At 45.5% G+C, this 8,213-nt stretch overlaps 3 non-coding genes across 3 annotated transcripts; 2 read left to right on the forward strand and 1 right to left on the reverse strand.

Annotated features, from left to right (window-relative positions):
• Nucleotides 1–1,822: 1,822 nt before the first annotated feature.
• Trnac-gca lies at nt 1,823–1,894 on the forward strand. The gene has a single exon. It is a non-coding gene; the product is annotated as a tRNA-Cys (tRNA).
• A 2,171-nt stretch (nt 1,895–4,065) lies between these two features.
• On the forward strand, nt 4,066–4,137 carry Trnac-gca. The gene has a single exon. It is a non-coding gene; the product is annotated as a tRNA-Cys (tRNA).
• Nucleotides 4,138–6,507: 2,370 nt separating this feature from the next.
• Nucleotides 6,508–6,579, reverse strand: Trnac-gca. The gene has a single exon. It is a non-coding gene; the product is annotated as a tRNA-Cys (tRNA).
• Between the last annotated feature and the right edge of the window lie 1,634 nt (nt 6,580–8,213).

The following is an 8,213-nucleotide window of genomic DNA, read 5'->3' on the forward strand; positions in this document are numbered from 1 at the left end:
GATTTCTTTGTTTGTGTGTTCTTTAAATTCACTGAATTCTTTTATCATGTTTATAATTGTTCTTTTGAGTTCCATGTCCTGCATTATCTCTAGGGGGGTTCTCACTGTACTCCTCTAGAGTATTATTGGTATTTGGTGGCAATGTAGTTTTGGTTTTTCATGTTATTTTTTTCTCTGTGATTTTGACATGTGAATTTCTTTTGTAGTTTCTGATTCTTGTATGAGACTCAAGCCTTCAAGTTTATGTATGCTTGTTTTTGTGAACTTTATGTGTCTTTGTAGTTTACTATTGGGGCATGAAAAGCTGGTTAGTCTAAGCTTCCATTTCTCTCTTTCAATTTTATAGTGGAGTGGCCAGATTGATTTTGTCTTCAGGAGTTCCCACAGAGGCCCAATTGAGATGAAGGTCAGATGATTTCAGGCTTTCTCCTAAGGCCTGGATCCCTCCAGGAAAGATTTTGGCCTCAGGAATTTGGGGGTTGGACTGGCAAAAAAGCCCAGGAAAGATGCTGGTCTAGGGCAGCTAGTGGCCGTGCCACACAGAGATGCAAAGGCAGATGGGGGCGGGAAGCAGCCCCAAGGGCTCCTGGGGACTGCACTGAGGAGCTGGGCTGGTCTGGATGCAAAGGATCAGGAAGAAGAAAGGTCAGCCCCAGTGACCAGGGAAGAGGCTGGCGGGCTGTGCAGGCCCAGGGAAGTAGAGGGAGGTGAGGGCGGGGCCAGTCCCAGAGTGCTCCTGAGGACCGGAGAAGGCTCTGAAATGGTCTGGATGCAAAGGATCAGGAAGCAGTGGTGGTTCTCCAGGTGTCTGGGGCACCAAGACAAGGAATGGGACAAGACCCAGTCTAGGAGGTGAGACCGATGGTGGGGATGGGAGGATGAATGGAGGGTGCGATGGACTTATCCTGGAGAGAGGCCTGCGGGTCGGAGAGTGTGTCTTCTTTTTAATGATGCTAAGTTCTTTAACAATGATGGATGCTTTGTCTTTTCTTGTTCTATCTGAAACTTCAAATGTGTTTGCACTCCTGGTCAAGCTGCATTGTTGTTGCAGTTTTCATCTTTCTGCTCTTTTTAAAAAATATTTTATCTATTATTTTTATTTTATGTGTATGAGTATATTGCCTGCATGTATGTAAGTGCACCTGTGTTGCTCAATTCCCTGCAGAGAAGAGGTCAGATCCCCTAGAATTGGAATACAAATGGTTGTTAGTTGCCATATAGGTGCTGGGAATTGAACCCAGGTCCTCTTCAAAAGCAGTCATCTGCTCTGATTTTTAGTCTCAGTTCTCACCATAAACCTGGCTAAAATCAGTCAGCATTAACCTTGACACAGCCTAAATGCTACTCTGTCTTAAATTTTCCTCCACCAATTTAAGTAGTTCAGTTTTTAATATAGTTTCCCCTTTCAATTTTAGTTTCATCCTGCAATCTCAAAAGTTCAAGACATGGGCAAAAAGTAAATGAATTCTTTGCCAGACTATAACACACATAGCCAGTAAAGTCATTTGTTTCCATATAAACCTCAGAGTAGTAGTTACTGTCTGAATTTCTGCTGGCTCAGCATTGACTCCAAGGGCCATTATAGCAGATAATTTCTATCTAGGCTGCTACCTGGCCCTAGCAGCTAAACACAGAGACAACACAGGCTGCAGGCTTCCAAGGAAAAGAGCTTGCTGTCTATTCTCCAGTAGGATGATGTGCTCCTTCTGACTCACCTGGACACTTTGAAGAGCTTCCATCCTGAAGTGGCAACACGGGTTACAGGTCAACCAAGTATAGCTTAAGAAGTAAAATACATTAATTAAACTTTGTAATGGTAGATGGGGGTATAGCTCAGGGGTAGAGCATTTGACTGCAGATCAAGAGGTCCCTGGTTCAAATCCAGGTGCCCCCTACTCCTAGTTTTTCCCTTTAAAAAGATGCCTGATTTTCAACTGCTCCTCCTTACTAGACACCATGATAAACATTATGCTTTTTCAGAACCAGCAGATTGTGAGGCTTTATTATGATGGTTTTGCATTAGTTAATTTTCTTATCACTGGGTCAAAATACCTGACAGAAGCAATTTCAGAGAGGAAAGATGTATTTGAGCTCACAGTTTCCTTCTTTTGGGGTGAGGAAGGCATGGTAGAGTTCAGGGCAGCATGGTTTCTTACATCGGGGAAGACCAGGAAGCATAAAAGGGACTTGGAGGCAGGGCCAGAATATAACCTACAAGCCACCACCTACTAGTCTACAGCCAGCTAGAGTCTATATGTCAAAATATTCCAACTTCCCAAAATCGGTCCACCATCTGAGAGCAACGTGTTGAAACACATGAGCCTATCTGCAGGACATAATTTTCTGCCACTGGCTCCTGTAGTCTCGTGTCACCTCATAATGCAAAGTATATTCAGTTCAACTCAAGAGTCTCCAGAGTCTTAACATTCCCAACACTGTTCACAAGCCCAAAGTCTCTTCTGAGACTCAAGGCAAACTCAGCTGTAAAATAAAAATACAGATTACATACTTCAACATACTGTGCCACAGAGTAAACAGTCCCATTCCAAAAGGGAGGAATGGGAAGACAATAAAGAAATATCAGACCAAAGGAAGATAGAAATGCACAGATCAAACATTTATTATAGATCTATATCCAATGCCCAAGGCCATGATGGCATCATGTAAGTTTTTAAAAATATGGTATTTATTATTTTTATTTTACGGGTATGAGTATGTTGCCTGCATGTGTGTATGTGCACTTGTGTTATGCAATGCCTGTGGAGGTAAGAAGAGGGCATCAGATAACCTGGAACTGGAGTTATGGATGGTTGTTGGCTGCCATGTGAATTGAACCTGGATCCCCTGCAAGAGCAACCAGTGCTCATCATCACTGAGCTAGCTCTTCAGCCCCATTCATCTGGGTAGTTTCAACTGGTCTTGGGGACCCCAGCCTCTCTAGTATTGACATTCACAGCAAGTGTCCTCTCTTAGGCCAGCTCCACATGGTGCCTTCAGTTTTCCTTGACAGATATGGCATGTTCCTAGAATCTCCAACATCCTAGGATCTCTGCTGTAACATGGGGTTTACTCTCACTGCCTCGTGCATAACTCCCTCAAAAGCTCTCTCCTGGGAATCCAACCCTTACATATTGTTTAGCCTCCCAGTTTTTTCTCTGGAACACTGGTATTGATACGGGGGAGAAAGAGATTCCCCCATAGAGGGTCCTTAGCATCAATGGATTCAAACTTAGGACAATTTAGTAATATGTAAGGAAGAATCCTCAGAGCAGGCAAGCCTTAAATCTCAGCAGCTGCCTTGAGGAGAGGAATGGCAGGGAAAAGGAAAAAAAGTCATGAAGCCATGCAGACAAGCAGTCTCATGATGGGGAGGGAAAGGGAATTGTAGAGAAAAGGTAAAGAAACCCAAAACTCTGGAGCAGCCCAAAGCATTCGGGAAAGCGTGGTTAGAAAAGAAAAGGGTCAGGGCTGGAGAGATGGCTCAGCGGTTAAGAACACTGACTGTACTTGCAGAAGACCCAGGTTCATAGCCCAGCATCCACATGGCAGCTAACAACTGTCTGTAAATCCAGTCCCAGGGGATCTGACAACCTCTTCTGACCTCCGTGGGTATTGCACAACATGGGTGCACTTACCTACATGCAGGAAATACACACATATACATAAAACAAAAATAATAAATATTTTTTCTAAAGTTAAAAAGAAAAGGTGAGATTATGGTTTTCTGAAGAATTCGGAAAAGTAGGCACAACTTCCGAAGACCTCATGTCTGTAATGGGGTGCACGCAAACTGCACTAACAGGCAGGGATTCCAGGCAGGAAAAGCTCACCACATTATTAATGCACTAGGTAGTCTTCCCATCTCTTTAGCATGACTTAAGGTGAACCTGCCTTCCTATGACCAGGCGATTAACCAGCAAAATTGGAAAGGTAAACTTGCAGCCATAGTAAAGCAGTCTCCCAGGGGCTGGGGGTCCAAGAATAAATGGGAACCAAGGTACTCACAATCTTAGAAAAAGGTAGGTCCACCTGGTTACTAGTGCCAAACCTAGAGTAGATTAGGGAGGGGGTATAGCTCAGGGGTAGAGCATTTGACTGCAGATCAAGAGGTCCCTGGTTCAAATCCAGGTGCCCCCTAAGTATCATCCTTTTTATTCCCCAAATCAGCTATGGTCCCCCAAAACTGAAAATTCCAATACAGAGAGACAAGAGGTAGGGGAGGACCCTTCATTTCACATAAACAGATCAATGATTTACAGACTCAGATGGGCACCACCAGCAACCCTTATTGTGCTTTGTCTGCCCCTGTCTTGTGACCTGAGTCAGATAGCAATGTTCCTATTTGACTGTCCAGCTGGTAGAACTTCTTACAGAATGCCCAGCATCCCCAGCCCCACCCTGGTGGAAGGACCTGACTATCATTATGGGTGACCACACCCTGGGGGGCTTTCTAACCCATCTGAACTATGTGCTACAAGTTTGAAATCTACATGGCTTTTGCAGCAGGGGTTGTGTGGCCTCCAGCAGGTGTGCCTTAGGGGGAAGGTACTCAGTAGACCTATGGTTTGAAGGCTCTAGGCCGGGGCTCAGCTGGAGAGGGAAAGTTCTCTTTTCAGTTGAGAAACCCCTTTATACCTGCATTTGGATCCCAAGACAAACCAAGTTCTCTTCTTCTAAGTGTACTGATCTGCTGAAAGGAGGCCTCCTGAGGCATGATTTTACTCACAGATGTGACATCAACCTCCCTACAAGTTCAGCCCTGGAAGGCCAGTGCTGAGAATGTAGAAAAGCTAGGATATGTAAACAAAGCAAACTTCCAGTCAGTGGCCTATAGGGTGATGATGGGATGGAGAGAGCCCAGGACAGGAGCAACAGAGAGGGTCATATCAACCAAAAATGACTCCAAAGCCATCACCTCCCCACTACTGGAGACAGGAAGGGAGTACACTGGGCAGGACTAGGAGGCCTCTGGTGTTCAGATGATAGGCTAATGACCAGAAAAGAAGTGGTTTACAAACAGAGGGTTGGTCACAGTATGATGTGTAAGAAGCAATAAACAGAACTCCTAAGGGTTACTGGAGGGCCTCTCCATGAGAAACTCACAGTACTTAAATAGCATCAATTAGGTAACTTATTTGATGTGAGCTCGGGATCAAAGGAAGAGCATTTGACTGCAGGTCAAGAGATCCATAGTGCAAATACAATGTTTGGGTCTAGTCAATCCAGTACTCATTAAATTGGGAATCTTTTAGGCCATTTTACAAGACAATGAAGCTCAGAAAGCCTACTAGGGACTGAGTAGCAGGGGTAGCCAGCAGGTTGTATTATGACTCAAGGCTGGGTTGGCAGAGCAAGCCCAGGAATAGTCATGTGGAATTTGTTCTCAATCCTGTTTTTAATAAGGTGAGTACGTTTGGACACGTCTCATAATTATGACCTTTCTGCAAGTCTACACTGTGGGGCATCAAACAAACTTGGAGGCTCCCAGTTCCTACTGTGATTATCTCTTGAGCTTGTTAAATGAAACAGCCCTACTCCCAAAGACTCAGATGCAGGAGCTCTGAGGTAGGGCCTATGAATCTTTCTTCCCATGCAAGTATGACCCCTGTGATCAGCGTTTCCCACATCAGAAGCTGTGATGGGTGGTCCACCTGGGGAGCTAGGCCTCATGTTCATCTGCAGGTCTTCCGTGGAAACATCCTTGGCTTTCCCATGATGTCTGTGGCTGTGGACTGCTAGATTCAGAGGGTACTGAGCATTGGCAGAGGTCTTCATTAGGCATTAAGATGAGCTTTTAAGGACACACCAAAAGGTTCCAATCCAGATTTCTTACCAGCCCTTGTTTCTACTCACTGATTTGAGGATGTGATCCAGTTTCCTTTTCCTGCTGGAGCTCATAATTCTGGCTCTGTTAGCATGGAGGACAGAGGAAAGAGACCAGAAAGGTCAAGTCGATCCTCCAAGAAGCCCTGGTGATTTCCATTACCACCTCACACATAGGTTTTCATCCCAGAGAGCTTCCTAGAATCCTGCTCTCCCCCAGCCCTGGGTCTAGGTAGGGAACTGTATAAGTATATGTGGTCAGTGAATCTGCAGCAAGCCTGAGAAGGAGTCTCAGAGACAAGGTCCAGGGTCTCTGACCTGCAGCCTGGTGTAGTAGGCTCAGAAATTTGAGAGCCACTTCATTGTAAGGGACACAGCGCTCCTGCTGAATTGGTTACTCCTGTGCTACAGCCCAGAGGCCAGAAGAAAAAACCACATTTGGAGATCTCGTGCATCTTTCTGGGAGTTTTTGAACAATCCTGAAAATTCCTGGAACTCAGTGGAACCCAGAGGGATAGAGGAAGGAAGAGTCTGTGTCTTGCAAATGCTAGCATGCATATGTCCCCTGAGCATTACTGAGCCTGCGTTTATTTTGTGGATTAGTTTAATGTGCTTCAACATTCCCTGCCAGAGGCTCTAACCTAAAAGGAAAACGGCACAGGATGCACTTCAGTGACAAAAGGTAGGGGGCACCTGGATTTGAACCAGGGACCTCTTGATCTGCAGTCAAATGCTCTACCCCTGAGCTATACCCCCACTTACATATAAGACCTCTCATTAGTACCTCTTCAACCATGGCACTGAATCCAGCCTACCTATGTATTTATAATCCACTGTGGCCGCTTCATGTTCCAGAAATTGGCGATTATTCTCCACTGCAGTCTGCCCTCCCTTCTTTACCTCTCCAACCTTAACCTGTCCCACTCATCATCCCCACACCTCAGGGTGTGCTGAAGGTACTCGCCTTTCACCTGGAAAGGATGCCTGGCTATAAGAGTCCCCTAAGTCCACACATAGTAATCAGAACAAGAGCTGCTCATCCTGGTTTTCAGTTAGCCTACCACACAGCCCAGAAGAGCCTTCTCCATACTCCTAGGCCTCAGAAAGGTACTCCTTAATTCACTCACTCACCCATTCAGTCATTCATTCAACAAACATGGTGCTTGTTAGACGTCAGTCCCTGTCTTCCGTGTTGAGGACACAGATACAAGGGAGACATTGTCTTTGTTCCTCAAAGGGTCTTAGTCCAAGCATGAGATAAAGCCATGATCCACAGTATTTCCACAGCAGTAACAGAAGCCTACGCAAAGGCCTGTGGAAGCAGGGAGTGTGGAGAGCCAGGCTTGCACAAAGCGCTTTGGACAAGATGGTAGTCAGTGTAGTCACCCCAAAGCCTCTTTGATGGGAGTGGGGGGTAAACAGGGATAAGGCAGAATGCAGTTGTCCTGGGATGTTCTAAGTTCCCTCCAAACACTGGACTTCCAGAAGGTTCAGAGATGACAGATCACCAGTCATCTCAATACAATGTAAGCATTTCTTCTCTTGGAACAGGGTTCTCAGGCAAATGACTGAAAAAGATTTTGAGGACATTCAGCAGGAAAATCCATAGCCCATGATTGGATCATTTGGTTTGGGCCTCACCTCAGGCTTAGATTTCTCCTACCACCAAGGGATAGAGGATCTTTGAGCCAATTAGTGTGTGAGACTGAAGGGAGTCACTATTGCTGATTGGGTGGGCCAGCCCCAGGGGACAAATCCACCTCAGCTTTCCTATCCCCTAAACTGTATAGGGACATCCCTAGAGTCTCAGCTGTATTTCCAGGCTGCTCACCCTACTGAGCAACAGGTTTATTTTAGCTGCTCTAGGTGTGATCTCTTAAACAGAAAGTTAACTGGCTATACTCATGAAAATAAGTTCAGACTTAGTTAAGATGATACTCTCTGCTTTATGACGTACTCCAAGAATCCACCTCTGCACATGCTATGTAGAAATCGCTGATGTAAATTAGCTAGTGAAGATGAATTTGGTGTGTCTGCAGTTCCCAGGAGGCTGGAGCAGTCAACTGAGATCTGACTGTGGCTGCTGGCTTCAGACAGTCAGAGTGGGGCCAACTCCTCCTGCAAGACAAGCTCCCATCCAGGCTTGTGCACGTTCAGACAGAAGGGGCTGCCTTGACTGACAGGGAGATTACGTAGAGCTGTTGATTTGGTTGACTTGAGTTGTCCAAATGCTTTTATAAATCCACAATGCCATTCCTGAAGTTCCATTCCTTCTTAACCACTGATCTATTTTCAGCAAGGAAACCAGGGAAGCTGTAGATAGTCTGACATAACAGCCTGACAGCCTCAGGATCAGCCTTTGGTCTCCTTTCAGCTGCTTCGTGTCCACA

Source organism: Nannospalax galili, unplaced genomic scaffold (genome assembly GCF_000622305.1).
Source record: "Nannospalax galili isolate Female #2095 unplaced genomic scaffold, S.galili_v1.0 scaffold1217, whole genome shotgun sequence".
Classification (NCBI taxonomy): Eukaryota; Metazoa; Chordata; class Mammalia; order Rodentia; family Spalacidae; genus Nannospalax; species Nannospalax galili.